We start from the raw sequence: 21,124 nt of genomic DNA, 5'->3' as shown, positions 1-21,124 counted from the left end.
CCCATGAGGTCTCACTCCAACACACCTGGCCTACTGCCTCATTCATGTTAATGTGCACAGAGAAGGAAATCCTCATGTCTATAAGCATTGACACAGTTCTAGATGCAGTGGCTGAAACCAGTGCACTGCTTAGGCGGTTACTGACGCTGTAGATGCTGTTGGTGCTGTTCACCATGTAACTGTATACTGTACTGTGAGTTGAACTGTAAACATTAGTTCAATATGCCTCTTTGTTGAAAAGTGGGATACGTTTCAAATGTTTGATTTATTTATTTCTGCTTTTGTTAATTTATCAACCTATCCTTGTGGAATAGTGGAATATTTTTTGTTAACTTCTCATTTTAAGTGGATTATTATTGTTGTATTTAACCTTTACATTATTTGTTGGACCATGTAATTAATACAAAAAAACTACAGGATAGTAAGAGCTGAACTGTTGCTTCATTTATCCAATTTCCACTACCATGGAAAAAGTGGGCCGGTCTTGAGCCTGAAATTCCCGGGCTGAAAAGGGGCCCCACTCCGGCCCTGGTTGCAAGCACACATCAGCTTTGTCTAAGTCCTTTGCCAAATTCTTACTTTCTGCAATATTTGGATATAACGACATGGTTATTGGGGAAAAGTCATGATTAGGGTTACCAAGTCGAACAATTGTTGCAGGTCTATAACAGGATGTAAACTCCAAGTACCTGCATGAAATTTAGAGGCATTTACACACTTATCATTAACCCAACCTCCTCCATTATTTATACCAAAAAAGTAAAAGCTACCTCTTGACTTTGACTTTATTTGATGTGGACAAATGGCATTAGGATTCCTAGCACACATGGACAAAGGAAACACCAGATGCACTATGTTGAGTGTATATAGCGGATGCTAATTTCCAACACCTGTCAACAGGAAGCTTTTTTTTTATATAATGAAATGTGATAAAATAGAATGAAAAATGAGAATTAAAATGGTTTAAAGGGCTGAAGTTTGGAATTGAGTGAAGCCGGACAAACCACACACTCCTCCTGTCACTATTCTACTCGAAATAATAGAAATGCAATACTAATACTAATTATATTCTATATTTTATTCTCAACACTGCAGTTATATCCATGTATTTATTTGGTTTAAAAAGAGTGGATTGGATAAAAATACCTATACTATTTTACTGGAAATGAAAATCTCCCATATAGTCCTTTAAAGTTATTTTTAATTGGACCAATCTGCATGGGCTGCAGCGCTTCCAGATCACTGACGTGCTAAATATCTGGATTTGTCAGGGAGCCACAGCTAAAGAGAGGCCTGCAGAGGGCCCTGCAGAGCCCTGCAGAGGGCCTGCAGAGGGCCCTGCAGAGGGCCCCACACCCGGAGCCGGCCTGCCCGAGCTCGGGCTTGCGTTTAAAATATGGACTTGTTGTTGTTGTGAGAGGGTGCTGGAAGTCTGCATGAATAAACATGGCACAAAACACAGTGACTAATCTGCACAGTGGAAACAGTTCGGACGTGTGGAAACAGGCTGTCAGGCGAGCCGTGTGCTCACCGACAGCCTGACAGCCTTCAGAAGCACGACTACGCCCGCGTCGTTTCCCGCGTGTTCTCCTGCGATGAGGATCTCGTGGTGCGTCACCTGAACACACCACGGCCAGCAGACTCCGGACCACAACACTGCACGCTGTCTGGCTGCGGCCTTCGTCAGCCGTGCAGTGTGAACTTCTTAGTGGTGTGTGTCTGCAGAAGTCAACCCAAAACAACTGGCAGCGTTCCTGGACCCAGAAACTCGCCCGGGGCGGTTTGAGTGGATGAAATACCTGTGAGCTGTTAAACCAGGTTTAATAACCAGGAATAACAATAGACAATACAGTCTGTGTGCGCTGGACAGGAGTCACACCTCACAATGCTTGTACTGTATGAATTACTTTTTAAACTAATCTATACATTTACTCCACTACATTTTAGAGGGCACCTTTTACTCCTTTAACATTGGATATGACAGCTACTTGTATTGTATCATCCGAAGCATATGATACACCTGTGATTTATCTCATATTAAACATTACAATAAACTAAGTCTTCCACCACTGCACTACTAGAGTAGTTTTTCAGATGAAGATTATGAAAGATGACGACCATACGAGGAACACCGGCAGACTCTTGTTGTTACTGTGTTCTAGTAATTCACCTCTTCATTATTTATGTATAAACTCTTTCTATGGATTACAATATATTTTTGTGTCTTTGGATTACTTTGTAACTTGTATTTGAAAAGTGCCATATAAATAAAGCTATTATTATCATTATTATTATTATTATTATTATTATTATTATTATGATAGAGTCAAAAAAAGAGTTGGTACCCCTGTAATAAACCAATAAAAATGTGACTCACAAAAATTGCTTAATCATAATGCCACTGTGACAAGGCCCATTTTTCAAAATGAGTCATTTTACTTTGAAGTGACTTTACTGAAATACATTTTCACGTTTTATTGACTTTACTTTTTGAGTTTTCAAAGCTGATCACATATTGAGACGTGATAATATGGAACGCTTTTTATTACTATTTTAACTATTCAGGGAAAACTTAAGGGAAACACCGTTTTCATATTGATAAAGATAAGTCATTCAAATGATATTGATAATAATAATAATAACATAAATTGTAATAACAATTGATTAAATATGTTATAATCAGCCATCTCTACTTCATTTCTGAAATAGACAGTAATCTGGGAATAAATAGTGAGGCAGGGTGTGAGAACCTGGGACCTCAAGAGGATCCGGTTCCAGAACAACCTGCTGCTATTCCTGCTCTGATGGGACGCCTTGTAAAGCCCTCTGAGGAGAATTTGTGGTTTTGGGCGATACAAAATAAATTGAATTGAATTCACACATATTTAGACTAATACAATAAAGTGTATTGAAGATTATTATTATTATCATTATTACGTTGCCCTGTAGATTAGGTGGCGTTGCCATACAGAGAGAGTGGCTCTACAAGGAGTTGGGTAACGTAGTGAGTAAAGTAGGAGGCTGACCGGTCTAATGAGGGGCAGTGGAGCCACGGCCCCCTGCGGGCCGCTCCTTTCTGATCAGGACGCAGAAGTAATTGACTTATACTCAGAGGTCATTAGAGGAGATAAGTGCTGTGCTGCTGCGCGGCTCCTCACCTTTAACCCTTTGATGTCTGCATACTAGGGGCCTCTAGATCCCAACAGCCATGTGGCCCTCTGCTCTGGCCCAGACTGAGAAGCAGCGCCTCAGCCTCGTTGTGAGGCTGAGGCGCTGCTTCACACCTCCGTGTAAACGCGATCAGGCTGGTGGAGGAACACACCTCCTTCCATGATCCACGGTGTCAACTGCTCTTACAGAAGCATCCAAAACACACAGCCTCAGATTTTATATGTGATTTGTATTTGTTCTAGTGCCCTGATGAAGTCGATGCGCTAAATGACATACACAGAGTGGCTGTTTTAAGAGCCTTCCAGTCCTCTGTTGGGCGATACGTGGACTACATGCGAGTCCTCCTCGTCCTTCATTAGGAGTTCACTGAAGCATTAGTAGCCTGACGGTGAAGACCAGCAGGTCACGGCTCTGCAGACGCTGCAGACTGCCTGCTACAGTACAAACCTTTTTATTCTAAATTCAAGTTAGTCATTTTCTTTAATTCTAGAAACAATTTCATAAGTTGCTTAGCTGCCATGTCCAAAACACTAAAGCATAAACTGGAATGTTCAATGAGCCACAGCAGTGGTGGAATGCTTCTGTACGTTTCATAAAGAATCAAACCTTTCTTCACTAGTTCCATGTTATGTTACTTCGTTACCTTTTTAGAGGAAAATAGTCGTTTTTTTTGTCCTGTGTCTGATGATTTAAGAGGGCGTGTGAACCTCTGATACATTTTTATAGGGTTAACATTAGCACAATTGCATTATGGCGCTTACACATTTAACACATTAATACACTTTTAAAATTCTGCAATACTCGACGAGGACTTACACTAACACTGAGTAAACGCAGCTTTGAGTCGACACTAACATGAACAGCCTCCTCCAGCCCGTCACACCTGCCTCACGACCCCTGACCTGACCCCTGACCTGACCCCTGACCTGACCCTGGCACGAGCAGAGCTTCGTCTTCGGTCTGTGCTGATTGTGCAAGGCTCATAACTAGGATCACAATTCAAACTACACTTTAGTCAGACGGCGTTCTGTCGAGGGATTTCCGTCATATTTATTATTACTATTATTATTATATTTAGCTCATAACCTGCTGTTGATTATCAAAGCTGGAGACTCTTTTTAATTTTACTTGTGTGTAAAACAAAGAAAGTAATACATGTTTTACATTCATTCATACACAGTACATCTTCTGAGAAGAAAACTATTCCTCTGTCAGAAGTAAATCTCTTTAGATGCATCTGTTCCTTTATTTGATATGTAGAGAAACCAAGACGTTAAGAAGTGAAAGACAACCTGTTGCACCGCTCTCAGTTTTAAACCTTGAAGTATCAAAGTGTGGACTTCCTTTTAACATGAATTAAACCCGGCAATCTGATCTGTGATGAGTTGTTTCATTTTGAAAATAAAAACAAAGTGAAGACTTACCAATAAAAGCTCTTCTTTAAATGCTCCTCTCCACTCGGAGGTCCAGGTCGTGGAAGCCGCGGAGCTGTCCGGTTAATGAGCCATGTTGCTCCGCTGGGTGAGCTCAGAGGCTGCGGGGCAGGGTGCTGCTGCTGCGGGCAGGGTGCTGCTGCTGCGGGCAGGGTGCTGCTGCTGCGGGCAGGGTGCTGCTGCTGCGGGCAAGGTGCTGCTGCTGCGGGCAGGGTGCTGCTGTGGGACGCCTCTCGCTCCGCTGGTCTGCTCTCACTGCCGCTGCCTCTTTATCTCCGCGCAGTCCCACTCCTACCGGCGCGTCACTCAGCCAGCCCACACGGAGCCGAGTCCTCTCGACCCCCCGCAGCAGGAGCATCGCTGCTCCATGCGCGTGTCAAATGCTTGGTGCCATGTCGGCCTGATGGAAGGTGCGCACGCACTCCCTTTAATGATCCAAAAAGAGTTTGATACAACAATAGAAATATGAGTTCACAATGTCTAAGCTTTAGTACTAAAGGCCATGTGTATGTCCGTCTGTGCGGGTTTGATATTTAATAATCCTTGAAGAGATCATATCCGGTCAGCTAGCTCAGGGCTCTCTGTGCACAGGAAACTATCAAATATAATCTCCATAACATAAACTCATTTCTAGTTTAACACATTCCCCAGGTGATTAAATATCACATAGACATACCACATTTGAATAATAACAACAATTATAATAAGGCTACATTAAGATTGTCAGTGTTTTGATGCAAAACAAAGTTATCATTATCATAGTTATCATGAGGTGTCACAATTGATTTACCTTTGTGGATGTGAACTGTGAGAAGTTCATCATTAACAAATCAGAGAAAAAACCCCAAACATATGCTGTATTCTTATCCCTTTCATAATGCCCTGGGGGATCTGACCCCGCATGGTAATGTAAAGGGCCTGGTGTGGTCTCATCAGGGTGCACTCGTCCCATATACAAGCTATGCAGGAGAACATTTAAGTTCATGGTGGTCAGCAGTAACCGAGCAGGAAGGCCACGTTTCAGTGAACAACATCTGCCACCTGGTGGAGAACGTTCTTTAAGAAACCATCAACTCGTTTGACTAATCCTCTGAGGTTCCGACCCTGACCGGCGAAGCTTGTTCTTTAACTGTGGTCTTGATTGGAATCCAAAGTAAAAAAGGGATGAAGTAACATAATTCTGTATCACATGACTGAACATGGCTTGAGGTGGATTGTGTTGGCGTATCACGTGAGACACAAGACTGCAGCGTCATGTACACTGTGAAGGGCTCTGGAGACACACACACACACACACACACACACACACACACATCAGTTCATATGTAGTACAAATACACCAACCCCTCAGCTAGGTTGTTTTAATGGTACAGCTGTTTTTTTAAACCTTTTTATTTCAAAGAATGCAATTTGGGCTCAGGCCTATTATTTCATGGCTATAGAATAAATACCACTGTCTGTTTGTGAGTGTCAAAGTTCAGCTCGAGGTCCTCTTACTAGTTTTGCAGAAGCTTTGAACTCATCTCTATGTACTCTCATCTACTCACAAGACAACAACTGTAGAATCTACACGACAACTAGTTTCATGTTCCGTTTCCCTGTGACATATTTCTTCATCAATATCTGCGTCTTTGTGGTAGAAAGCAATGGCAATTTAAAACAGGATGAATCACTTTCGCTTGTTTTATTTACAGCGATCACTATATTTTGATTTAAGGTTCAGTTCCTCCCTCTAGTGGCCAGAGAGAAGCATTGACATGTGAATTCCTAAGCAAAGAAAAAGATAAAATACATGCGGATGACATGTGTTGCAACATTATGCTGTTGATATTTCTGTTTGGTGTTACTCTAATAAACTACTTTCTCAAATAATATACTGCGTTTGGTAAGACACATTCATTATACAACCTAGAATTGATTTTTTTTGTAATTGGAGGACATAAAAAAAATCTGAAAACTGTTTAATGAACTGCAAAGAATGTTATACTTCAAGGAACAAAGAAAAAAGTCAAGTGACATGGAGTCTGTAATGACGCGCTCCGAGAATAGATTGATAGATCCCACACTAATTTCCTACATTTAGAAAGGATTTTAGAAAGTCTCTACATTTTCCGCCGCAAACTAAAAACAGATCTTTTTCGACTACACCTTGAATAAGGAAAGTAGCGCCGTAGTAGCACTTTAGCAGCACTTAAATTTGACAGGTTGACCGTCGGAATAGTATAAGCAAATAGGGGTGGGAATCACCAGAGGTCCCACGATTCGATTTCAGTATGATACTTGAGTCCCGATTCAATACTGCGATATATTGAGTATTGCGATTTATTCCCTTTTTCCAGCGCAAATTGTCCCCAAAGGAAAACTTTGTCAACATATTGTATCTAAGAAGACAACGTTTTCAGTCTGTCCATCTCACTTCAATAATTTTTATTGCAGCAAAATGTGAAAAACTGATCATAAATGCTGACAAACTGAACTGTTTGCATTACAGTCACATAGTCGTGTCAGTCGAGCTGGACACGCCGGAGAGGGAGCGGGGCTTATCTCCGTGCAAACAGTTACATTTCCGCCATTCACCATGGAAATAACCACTCTTTATACTTTCTACTTCTTGTGGAAATCCCCAAAACGTCAGAACATCAAACACCCTCGTGTCTGGGTTTATAATATTATCTGTAGCCGCACACAGCTCGGTGGATTTCACGCGAGGAAATGGGTCTGAATGACGGCCGCTTGCAGCGCCAGAGTATCAGTAGCCAGACAACAGAGCGCCATCTGGTGGTCTGAAAAAGCAATTCATTTTATTATTCGAGGAGCAAAGCGTTTATAATTGATTTAATAAAAGATCGATACTTGGCTTCCAATATCGCCACGCAAAATATCGCGATACTATGCTGATTCTATTCCCCCGCCCCTAATAAGCAACATGCAATGTAATGCAATGTAATCCAAAGTACACATCTTAAAATCAGACATCACCAAAGACGTGAACCAACACCTCTCTGACAGTCTCGACAAAAAATTATAAATACGCTCGGAAGCTTTACAAAGAATGTTTTTATTGCATGCCAGATGAATTTGATATCATGCGACTAAACATTGATTCAGTATTGAAGAGACCCCAAAAGTATATTTTCCTCTTACCTTTATTGCTATTTATCAATCTAAATTGTTGTATGAGATGCCTAGTTTTGGAGATACCGGCTCCATTTATTTAACAGAGAGAATTCACATCTGTAGCAGTGGACAACATGCTCCAGCCACCAGCACCTACACTGTCGTGGAAGACTGACGACAAGCCGGACACTGCTCACCAGGTACACAGCTAAGCTGCACATGCACACCTGTTGAACTGTTTAAACTGTATGAAGTACTAGTATTGAGTAGTAGTCATGTATTTTACAGAGAGGATTCACCACCAGCAGCCCCTCTAGCACAGCATCCCCACCAGCCCGGTGGGGATTTCTGAACATGTATATTGTGTAAATATATATATTTTTTATTTATAAAACATTTTATTTGCAAACAAAAAATGCTGTAATGGTAAGGTACTGTTGTTGTTTTTCATTTGCACACACCCCATGAAGCTTTATCTGCAGTATGAAGTCATTTCTCAGTCCAATTTTTTATCATTTTGGTGAAAGGTGTGACAGATCACTCAAAAAACGATAATACAAAATTTGGTTTTAGACATTTATTTACATGTATCTACCATTGTATTCATATATGTCACTGCTATTGTGAACTTAAGACCTTTGTTAAACCTATTTCAAGCACCAAAACCGTTCTACCACCTGAGTAAAGTTATGTTTTCACAAGAGATATGAAGAATTTCCAAAAATTGAGATTACATTTTTCAGCTTTAGTCATATTTTCTCTTTACAATTTTGCCTTATGACAATGGTGCCTCATTATATAGAGAGCTGAGATTGTTCTGCAATTTGTGATGTAAAACATGGGTATGTACCTTATATGGTGAATTTAAGAAATTATGTAAAATCGAGAAACTTACCTCAGAGTTATAGGCCCCCTGCTGCATATGATACTTTCTATGATCAACTCACAGAAGTCTTGAAAGAGTGCAATCTGAAGAAATAATTCATTCTTATGGATGATTTAAATATGAACTGGGAAGATAAATCAAAGAGGAAAAAACTAAAAATGATCACTGACAGATTTCACCTAGAACAATTAGTAAAAGGCCCAACAAGGATTGCCAAACGATCCAGTACACTATTTGCCAGAACACTGACAAAAAATAGGTTTAAGAATAGGGCAAGTAAGACAAAGATCCTTCAGTGCATACCTAAAGCTAAGCAAGAAGAATTTGCCAGTGAAATTAACAGCTTGAACTGGGACAATGTACTGTCCTCTGACGATGTTTTGGCTGAAACAACTTACAAGGATGGACCCACATTGTTTAGGAGATTGTAAACTTAAAGTACAGGGAGAGTTCATTAATGATCATCTTGCTGTTGCTTCTGTTTTTAATATTTTTTTTCTGGAGTCTGTAGGGGAGCTAGGAAAATCCTTTCCAAAAAGGGAAATTGGAAATTGTTCCAACAGATGCTTCAGGTCCGATTTTCGAGCTGGTACAGACCAACGAGGCACAAATGAACAAAATCATAAGCTCTTTAAAAAGCTCCAAATGTAGAGATGCTTTTCAATTTAACACCATGTTTGTGAAAGACACTTTGTGAGATTTCCCACCTCCCATTGCTCATTTAATTAATTTGTCCATTAAGCACAGCTCGTTCTCTGATGACTGGACATGTTCCGATAAGCTTATGCTTATCGGAACAGTACTGTCAAAGGTTGCAGAGAAAGTAGTCATTCAACAACTGACATTTCTTAACACTACACTTTTGGACTACATCGTATGCAGTTTGGCTTTAGAACTAAACATTCCACAGAAACTGTTACCTTGTACTTAATAGATCAAATTAAATCAAGGCTCGACAAAGGAGGTAGTTGGTGCTGTAATTTTAGAATTGCGTAAAGCTTTTGATACAGTCAATCATGATGTTGTAATATCGGAACGCTAAATGTAACTTCTGAAGCACTGGCATGGATGTCTTTATATTTATATATATATATATATTAAGTGATGTATTAAAATGAGGATCTTTTTTTTTTCGAACAGGGTGCAATGTGTTTAAGTTTGTGATGCACGTTCCGGAAACATGGAATGTACAATGGGTGTTCCACAAGGGTCAGTTTCAGGTCTCTTATTATTTAGTTTATATATCAATGAGCTCCCTTAACAGTGTCATGATGTAGAACTACAAATGTATGCAGATGACACTTGTTTACACACACGCAAAAACTCCTGAGTTAGCAGCTGCCAAGCTAACAAATGCATTGGACAGGATCACACACTGGCTTAATCAATCATGTCTGAGTCTAAATGTCAACAAGACAAAAGGTATGTTTTTCACCAAAACTATGACACAACCTCCTGACGCTGATATTCTCATCAGAGGTGAATGGATTGAAATTGTTGCTGATCTTAAATATCTTGGCGTGATACTGGATACAAATTTGAACTGCAATAAACATGTAAAGAGAATGGTTAAAACTACAATTTGGCTAATTTTAAACATATCAGAAACTGTCTCTCTCTGGATGCTGCCAAGATGTGTATGCATGCCATGATCCTTTCCCATATATCATTTTGCATTACATGTTGGGGGCAGGCTGGTGAAACAACCATAAGATCACTGGACTCCCTATTTAAACAAACTCTTAAAACGTTGGACAAAAAGCCATTGGATTTTCATCACTGTAGGATACTGGAGAAATACAACCTGCTGAGCTTTGTGAACTTTAGACTATTTTTAAATTTGTGCATGGTTTATAAAATTCTAAATGGTTTGGCCCCTCCTCCACTGCGTAACCTTGTGTACAGTCGCTCAGTGACTTCAATCAAATCCACCAGAACCGTACTTTTAATGTGCTGTACTGTAGCCTTGTAACTTGTATTGTATGTATTGCGTGTTCTTCAAAGGATCACAATGCCAGGTTTCAGATTCCATGTTCAAGGTTCCTGGTTCCAGGTTCCATGTTCCAAATTGCAGGGTTCAGGTTCCATGTTCCTAATTGCAGTGGCTGGGTTCAGGTTCCAGGTTCCAGGTGGCTGGGTTCAGGTTCAGGTTCAGGTTGCAGGTTCCATATTCCAGGTGGCTGGGTTCAGGTTGCAGGTTTCAGGTTCCATGTTCCAGGTGGCTGGGTTCAGCTTGCAGGATGCAGGTTCCAGGTTGAGGCCTGAAAGGAGAAACCATTCTGGACTGTCAAGTTGTTGAGCACCATCGACGGTAAGCGTATTGCATCACTTCCGGTTCCACCGTGTGTGTGTGTTAGCCGATAACGTACTTGTCTCAGCTACAGCTAAGCCAAGCTAATTGTGTGATATTCTTTAGTACAAGCGGCTGATTACCTGCTGTACATCTTCCACATCTAAACACTCAACGACTCTCTTCTTCTTTTAGCGACTCATTGCTTTAATCCAGCCGTCTTATTTTCACTTTGTTTGTTCTGATAACGTTAGCTACCATACCTACCTTAGCAGCTTGCGATGTCTTCCTTCTCTTCCTCTCCTGATACCTCTTCTGCTCTGTCTTGCTCAGCGTGTCACAATGTTTAGCTATTCGCAGTTCAACAGGTGTACATGTGCAGCTGAGCTGTGACCTACCTGGTAAACAGTGTCTGCGTCGTCGTCAGTCTTCCACGACGGTGGCTGGAGCGAAGCTGCATGGTGTCCACTGCTGTAGATGTGAATCCTCTATGTAAAATAAGTTCACTGAAAGAAAGTTACGATTGCACACCAAAACCGTAACAGAGATCCAGCAGGGACTATGATCAGAGCCTGAGCTAACTGTGCTAACGGCTAATGTAACCAACCTACATGCGTACCTGTGTTACGCCAGACTGGAGCAGAAAGGGACCAGCTAAATGTGCTCACTCTGCTAGCGTAAATATGCTATTGCAACACAAAGTGTAGTATCTAAATACACTTACCCATCTTCAAATGGATCCCTTCTGTCTGCATCTTCCTCTTGGTCGCAGGAGTCAAATCCTTCAGGGCTGTTCTCGTCGGCAAATTGGCGCACAGCTCCCTCCGTAGTAAAGTGCGTCCTTTGCCATAATATCTCTGTTCTTTATGAGTGAACACACCAGCGTGTTTTCAGAGCTCAGGTGTGTACTTACATGCTGGTTCTTTGAGTGTTTCTTGATTGTTCATTGATTTAACCAAATGTTGACGGACATATGATTCAACAAATCACAGCGAAGGATTTCATCGTAAAATTATATTTCTGTGATGTATTATCGCGACGCTATGAATATTTTAGAAACTTAGAGAAACGTAGAGAGTGTCATACAGTGAAACCGCGGTCCCCGTGGACATAGGGTTAAGACTGATAAGGTTATTATTATTATTATTATTATTGGTGATTGTAATCAATGATAGCCAGACGCGACTCTCAAAAACGCATCGCTACCAAAACCATTGTTTTCCTATGGTGCGGTGCGTCTTTCAGGCACGCCTTTTAAATGCCGCGCGTCGCGTTTCGAGCGTTTTTTCGGGCGCCGAAAAGTTTAAATATTCTCAGTTGCACAGCTCATCGTTAGAGCTGCGCCTAGCCTGGAATCCAGACGAGAGCAGGCGGACGCAGCAGCAGCAAAAAATAAAATTTTGTATTAGCCCAGGACCCCCTATCAATTCAATTCAGTTTATTTTATACAGCCCAACATCACAAATACAAGTTTGCCTCGGAGGGCTTTACAATCTGTACACATGACATCCCTATCCCGGGACCTCACATCGGATCAGGAAAAGCCTCTATCCAGAGGAGAGGTGAGGAGAGGCCTATCCAGCCTCTCCTCACCTCTGAAGCAGTCCAAGACACTGCAGAGTCAGTCTCCCCACACACACACACACACACACCCCCCCCAAGAGACCCCATCCCTATTCCCGCAAGGCCTCCACTGCTGCACCTGGGAAAAATAACTAATTGACGGAGTACCAAGAGTGCATCCTTGGTGCATTAAAGAACCCCGACAATGAGGACGAGCACTTTCTGCTTAGCCTTTTACCCGCATTCCAGAGGCTCGATAATATCACAAGGTTCGAAGTCCGCATGGGCTTCCAGAGAATGCTCCATGAAGCAGAATTTGGACCTCGTTAAATATGTGAATTAAATGTAAATGAAAGTATGTTTTGCCATGAATTTAAATGAAAGTATCTCATGTTAATGTAATGAATGTAAATAAAAGTATTTCAAAGATGCATTTAGATTATGTGTACATCTTTTTTTATTATTTTCAATAACAATATTCAAATGATGCCGTCTTGCCAATGGACAGCACCATCAGGAGAGGAGAAATAGGAGGCAAAGTTCTCCCTCACACCCTGGGCTTCTCTTGACGCATTGTTGCTGCCAACCCGTTCCAGGTGTTGGACAGCTCTCTGATCCACAGCGGAGAAGGTGGGAAAGTCATGGTCCTCCGTCTCCCAGTGCAGGAAGTTGTGGAGAATGCAGGTGGCTTTGATGACCCTTTAAGGCCTAAGGTGCATTCTACCATTCTCCTGGCCCGGGTTAGGGTTGTCACAGCCGGTATTTGAAAACCCTCCTCCCTCTACTGTTGCTCTGTCCCGGGTATGGCCTCATGAGAGCCCTCCGCAGAGAAAACGTCTCGTCTACCACAAACACGTGGGGCACCGGGCTCTGATCCTCAGCACCACGGAGAGGGACATCTGGAGGGAGTGGGAGGGTCTGGGAATATAAGGACTTCCCAAAGGCAGACGCAGCCAGAGTCCCTCCATCGCTGCTCTTCCCGTATGCCCCGACATCAATGATGCGGAATATGTAAAGAAGAAACTCACCTGAGACAAATACTCAGCCTTTCTGATAGGCTGATTGTCTCTCGCCAGTTGGTCTCCTGCCTCGCGATGCTTGGCCCCACCATGCTCAGAAGACGCTCCAACTGACTCCCGCTCAGCCGAAAGTAAAATTGAAAGTGCTCGTCATCGAGACACAATTCGCGGAATAGATGGTGGTATTCGCCGTACTCTTTCCTTTTTTTATATCGTGAACCCAAAACCTCGGTCTGGAGGAGTCCCGGTTGGTTTGGCGGGATAGTCTGAGAACATATAAGAAGGCCCTCCGTAATGCCAGAGGAGCCTACTACTCATCACTAATAGAGAAAAACAAGAATAACCCAAGGTTTTTCTTTAGCACTGTGGCCAGGCTGGCTGAGAGTCATATCTCTTTGGATCCGTGTATTCCTATAGACCTCAGTAGTAATGACTTCATGAACTTCTTCAATGACAAGATTCTGGCTCTTAGAGGCAGGATTGGTGATCTCGGCCACTGCCGGTCCATCCTTAGGTAGAGTGGCCCTGATGTCTGGATGGATTTTCTCCCATCAGCCTCGACCAATTGTCTTGAGGCTGCTTAAATAAGTTTTACCTTTAGTTAGTGCCTCTCTACTAGATATTATCAATGGGTCTTTACTAACAGGTCATGTACCAAGTCTTTTGAAGTAGCTCTAATTACATATCTTAAGAAGCCCCCTCTGGATCCAGAGGTGTTGGCTAACTATAGACCTATCTCTAACCTTCCCTTCATCTCTAAGATACTTAAGAAAGTAGTCGCAAACCAACTGTGTGACTTTCTACATAACAATAGTTTATTTGAGGAGTTTCAGTCAGGATTTAGAAAGCATCGTATCACAGAGACAGCACTAGTGACCATTACTATTGACCTTCTAGTTGTATCAGATAGGGCAGTGTTTTTTAACCTTTTGAGTCGCGGCACATTTTCTACAATAAAAAAATCCTGCGGCACACCAACAACCCAAAATGTCACATTGTAACATAATACAGCATATATGGTAGGTCATTATTGCGCTACCTACTGGCATGGAAGAGTATTCAGTGTTTCAAGTAAACCAGATTGCTCCATCAGACAAAAAAAACCCAAGTATTATCACTTTGTTAGAAAAAAGAAAATAAAGTTGTGCAAAAAATAACTAATATTTGGTCATCAAGCATCAAGTTATATCAGTATTAGTGGCTGCAGTGAGTTGCTTTTCTCTACACATCTTTTTAAAACAGGGTTGTAGATTTGATACGGCTCTCAGTTCATGCTCAATGAGACACAACAGCAGAAAAAAACGACTAAAACGGAGATCTCATAAAGATCAGCTTTTGGGGTAACCTATTAACGGCGGACAGTAAACATTTAAAATGAGCATTTCCTCTTTCGCCCCACCTGTAATAAATACCGCCCCAGTTTGATAAATACTGACTTTAAGGAAACATGGTGTTCATTTATTTTAACGACAACCACAAAGTGAGCAGGCTTTGTCACTGCAGTGTGTTTTTCGGGCTTTTGGAAGAATATTTCCAGAGCCTCTCGATATGCGAAGTCAGAAACGTCATTTATGGAGCTCCGCAGGCTGCTGGATGTTTGTCTTGACCTGCAAATACATTTAAAAGTGATCGCTGATAGCTTAAAATAAAACAGCAAATCCCATTGTGAAAAGCACACAACATATTTTTCGCCGCGCTCTGTCCACTGTGTGCTCACCTGTGTGCATCGGGGCGGAACTCAGCCGTGTGCGACACGACCCAGAAATGACATGCTGTTGTATATGATCAACAACATACGGCCATTTAGCCATTTAGTTTGTTTAATAGTAGAACAAGGTGTAGACCTGTTCTATATTACTCTGCCAGCCACTATATTGCAGGCTTAGACGCTCAACAATGTCAACCACTGTGCCGTGGTAATTTTCCAATCACTGAGATAGGGGACTAGTCTCTGTAATAAGATGACATGGTCAATGGTGTCGAATGCAGCACTAAAGGTCTAACAGGTACAAGACAAGTACAAAAAGAAAAGAAGCTACCTAATAATTATGCACACCTTGATATAGGGTTTTGATCTGCTTAGGCCACAATGAGGGTCATTACACAACTTAGAGTTGGAAAATATGCATACAAATTATGATATGGTCCAAATACTCCTTTAGGAGCCATTAGTTATGTCTGTGTATTTTATTGTGGTAGTATATATATATATATATATGGGCACAGGTGCAACAGCCAGGTGGGTAATGATGCATGGGTGACGGGGAGATCACAGGTTTTTTACCGCAAGCAACACTTCAGGAGACCAATAATGTACAAGTTGTATAATCATGAAATATAATTAAATGGGAACCCAACGATATACAAACGGCCTGGACTCTCATCTGAAAAAGCGAGTAAGAAACAGGAACTTCAGACCTTTTCTGCATCTATAGTACACTGTCCTTTCTCTTGGAAAAAAATGGTGGTTATCCCGATGTTTAAAGGCATTCCAAAACAATGAGGTAAATGACCAGGGAGCACAGTGAATATTTCAATCCCCACAATCCCCACTGTGAAATGTCCAAATGGGGCTGTATTTTTATTAAACATTTTCTCTTCTGTCATGAAACTCTTTGCTGTGTCAGTGACTCAGTGGAGCGATGAGCATTCATAAGTTTAGTCTCATCTCAGGTCCTATTCGGTTTGAGCTGAACAGAGAACCGCACATATAGCTCCATCTCTCTTTCTGTTCTCTCTCTCCGTCTCACTGCTGATCATTTGGTTTATTTTCCTCCCAACGTGCATGTAATGCTCTTCACCTCGTGACAATATACTTGATGCATTTTAGCACTTGCTTTTGGGTCAGAGCCAGTGAACTAAAAAAGGAATGTGTAATTTTATGATGGTATAAAACCACAGCGGTGGTTGTTCGTAGAAACCAACACACTGTTGACTCACTGTGGAACTATTTGTGGTGAGAGCTGCTTTTGATTTGGACAAATCTAGGGCTAATGTGCAGGTGTGCACACACACACACACACACACACACACACACACACACACACACACACACACACACACTTTTAACTGCTGCTAGTGGAGAAGAGATTTATGTTGTTTTAAAACAATGTTGCGTTGTTCTCAGTGTGCAGTTCTGTATCACGGTTCAGAGCAACATATTTATGTACAGCTAAACTCGACTCGGCAAAAATTTTAATCTGATTAATTTGGCTTGCTTCTCTTAGTAGGTCGATGAGATCGACATCAAATTACTTTTAATTAAATATAAGACTTTCATGATGCCAGCCCCCAAAGCTTTTGATGTTTCGTGTAACGCTGTTGCCGTGGCGACCCATCCTTCGGTCAACAACGAAGGTACTTTGGAGGGACTAAGCATGCTCGAAACGTAACTACACTTGGGGCACATTTAAAGGCCAAAATGTAGTTACCTGATATGATTTGAATGCTTCAAATTGGCACTTCGGCTCGATAGCGCCCCGTACAAATATTAATTATATATATATATATATATATATATATATATATATATATATATATATATATATATATATATATATATATATATATATATATATATATATATATATATATATATATATATATATATATATATATATATATATAGTGGCATCACAAGGGGACAAGTAGTGGAGGGGCGCTACAAAATGGCCGCCAGTGCAAGAACTACATCTCCCAGCCTGCCTCACCGCTCACCGAGCTGCAGCTGCTTAAGGCACCTGATTGAGGCAGGGCTGGAAGACTTAAGAGAGAGCACCTGGGAAGGAGAAGGGGCACACGCAGAAGGTGAACCCACGAGCACCTGGAAGAGGACGACAAAGAAGAGGACCTCGTAGCCTGGATTCCCCAGTGTTGAGTTTTGTTTGGTTAATTAACCACTTTCTCCTCCGGGATGTTTTACGTTTTCTAACTGGACCCTTTTTTTGATACTTTGTTGTTTGGACGTTACCTTGCTGGTGGGATGGGAAATAAACCTTTACTTTGTTAAATACCCTCGGACGTGCCTGTGTCCAGCTCTCTTTTTGCACTGCCCCAGGCTAGCCTGTCCTAGCGACAGCCCGTGACACTACAATATACACTCACCTAAAGTCATTATTAGGAACACCATGCTAATACTGTGTTTGACCCCCTTTCGCCTTCAGAACTGCCTTAATTCTACGTGGCATTGACTCAACAAGGTGCTGAAAGCGTTCTTTAGAAATGTTGGCCCATATTGATAGGATAGCATCTTGCAGTTGATGGAGATTTGTGGGATGCACATCCAGGACACGAAGCTCCCGTTCCACCACATCCCAAAGATGCTGTATTGGGTTGAGATCTGGTGACTGCGGGGGCCATTTTAGTACAGTGAACTCATTGTCATGTTCAAGAAACCAATTAGAAATGATTGGAGCTTTGTAACATGGTGCATTATCCTGTTGGAAGTAGCCATCAGAAGATGGGTACATGGTGGCCATAAAGGGATGGACATGGTCAGAAACAATGCTCAGGTAGACCGTGGCATTTAAACGATGCCCTATTGGCACTAAGGGGCCTAAAGTGTTCCAAGAAAACATCCCCCACACCATTACTCCACCACCACCAGCCTGCACAGTGGTAAGAAGGCATGATGGATCCATGTTCTCATTCTGTTTACGCCAAATTCTGACCCCATCTGAATGTCTCAACAGAAATCGAGACTCATCAGACCAGGCAACATTTTTCCAGTCTTCAACTGTCCAATTTTGGTGAGCTCTTGCAAATTTTAGCCTCTTGTTCCTATTTGTAGTGGAGATGAGTGGTACCCGGTGGGGTCTTCTGCTGTTGTAGCCCATCCGCCTCAAGGTTGTGCGTGTTGTGGCTTCACAAATGCTTTGCTGCATACCTCGATTGTAATGAGTGGTTGTTTCAGTCAAAGTTGCTGTCAGCTAGAATCAGTCGGCCCATTCTCCTCTGACCACTAGCATCAACAAGGCATTTTCGCCCACAGGACTGCTGCATCCTGGATGTTTTTCCCTTTTCACACCATTCTTTGTAAACCCTAGAAATGTTTCTGCGTGAAAATCCCAGTAACTGGGCAGATTGTGAAATACTCAGACCGGCCCGTCTGGCACCAACAACCATGCCAAGCTCAAAATTGCTTAAATCACCTTTCTTTCCCATTCTGACATTCAGTTTGGAGTTCTTGTCTTGACCAGGACCACACCTCTAAATGCATTGAAGCAACTGCCATGTGATTGGTTGATTAGATAATTGCATTAATGAGAAATTGAACAGGTGTTCCTATTAATCCTTTAGGTGAGTGTATCTCCCTCTCTCTAAATTAAAGCTATGACTGGACCCTCGCTCCAACACGTCAGGGTAAGCTGAAGGGTCGCTGGCTCGTCCGTCCGAGAACGTCCGCCTGCCAGGCGGATGTTTTGTCCCCGACGTGCTGGAGCGAGGGCCCAGTCACAGCTGCAAGCAGCTTTAATTGACTTTGTGATACAAAGCAGCAGCATAGGCATACTTACATAGTTATATCCACTTAACTTCCATGTATCCGTGTCTCATTAATGAATAGGATACCTGTGTCGTTGCCATATTAACATTCTTACATTCAGACAGTGTTGATGGTTTTGAGAAAAAAAACAGTGTAGTCTGTGCATCTTCCTGCAGTATGCTGCTTCTTAGTTTGAGTACATAACATCTTCCAGAAGCAAAAAAGAACTCTTAGTAGAGCAACTTATGATCGGAGCCTCCTTACATGAGTTGTTTTCACTATGGTGTCCATTCCATCACACGCCCACACCGACCAAACACTAGACAAGTTGTATGTAAGACAGGACAGAGAACTCACTACTATAAGCTGCTTTTATTCTGGCCGAGGATTTTCAACAACTCCAACCTGAGGAAAATCCTGCTGAGATATTAGCAACACATCAGCTGTCCTACATGCAGTGGTAACACTCCCCTCTGGGACGAATATAAGGGAGCACTACTGTACAGACAGTCTCAAATCATAAACCCTGAGTTAATAGAGAAATCTTCAGAAGGATTAATCCATGCAACCCACCTGAACCTGATCACAGCAAGATGTCTGCAGATCAACAAGCGGAGGTCTTCACTTGTTCAACCTCTGACTGCTGTAGTTTGTCGTCCCCACATTCTGTAAGAAGACCACCATGTCCCTGTCCTCAAACATAAGAAAGCCCACTGCCTGCATAACTACCGTCCAGAGCAATTATGAAGTGCCGAGGGTGGTTCCTTAAAGCTCCTCCTGTCCCACTACAAGATGTCCTCACACGCTAACCCTCCTTTCCCACTACTAGATGTCCTCACACGCTAACCCTCCTGTCCCACGACTAGATGTCCTCACACTAACCCTCCAATCCCACTACTAGATGTCCTCACGCTCTAATCCTCCTATCCCACTACTAGATGTCTCACACTAACCCTCCACACTGCCCACTCCCACCTGAACCAGAGGAACACACATGTGAGGATGCTGCTCATTATTCAATGCAATTCAGCCTGATCACTGACTGATGACAAAGATACAGTGAGGAGCTCAGGGCCCTGACATCTCGATGCCAACAACCTCCATCTTAACGTCAGCAAACAAAAGAAGCAGATGTTTTACGACAGGAAACATCACCACCATCACAATTAACAGAACTACAGAGAAGAGTCAGCAGCTTCAGGGTCACATCACCTAATCTGGACTCACTCCAACTACATCACAAAGACAGCTGCTCGTCTTCCTCCGCTGGCTGAGGAGGTTCAACACAGAGGACGTTACCTGAAAGCACCGTGTTTGCTGTGGGGTACGCTGTCTATTTTTGTTTTGTTCTGCTAAATGACACATTCTGTAATGCCCTCATAAATTAAATGTTTAAAGTATGACAACAAATATACTAGACTTCAGTTTAACTGTCAAAAATACAGTTTCACACACAGTGGTCCATTGAGCTTGATTAACCGGCCAAACGGGCTACACCAACTAGCATGCTACATGCCACCAGTTTACAGCAACTGGTATGCTGTCAAAACCTTCCAGGTAAAACCTGCTCCCCAGTATCTGTTCAGGATGTGCGAATGGAAGCTAAAAACAGCTGTTCACAGGGGACCAAAAGGAGAGGGGTCCAGTACCATCTCGTCACATGATCAATTATAAACGTGACATTACAGAATGTTAATCATATTACCCAGCAATTATCGTTGCATATTTACATATGACAAAATCCCAATAAAAATAAGGAATTACTCATTTAATTCAATGTTTGCCCTACCGTTATATTAGGGGGGCGGGGCGATAAAACATAATAAATATTAAACATAATAAATGGCCGTATGCTATTGATTGCATCTACACGACAGCTTGTCATTTCTGTCTCTACATGGTCGCGCATTACAACTCTACTTTGCTCTCTGTATCGCGCATGGCGGAGTTCCGCCCTGATGCACTGCACACAGTGGACAAAGACAGAGCTGCGAAAAATATGTTGCATGCTATTCATAATGGGATTTGCTGCTTTAAGCCATCACTGTTAAAGCCAAACAGTTAATGTATTTGCAGGTCAAGACAAACATCCAACAGGCTGAAAGAGGAAATGCTGATTTTAAATGTTCACCATCCGCCGTTAATAGGTTGCGCCAAAAGCTC

The sequence above is a fragment of the Taurulus bubalis genome (genome assembly GCF_910589615.1).
Source record: "Taurulus bubalis genome assembly, chromosome: 1".
In the NCBI taxonomy this organism is placed as follows: domain Eukaryota; kingdom Metazoa; phylum Chordata; class Actinopteri; order Perciformes; family Cottidae; genus Taurulus; species Taurulus bubalis.
The sequence above is the reverse complement of the archived record's forward strand: the minus strand, read 5'-3'. Positions refer to the sequence as shown.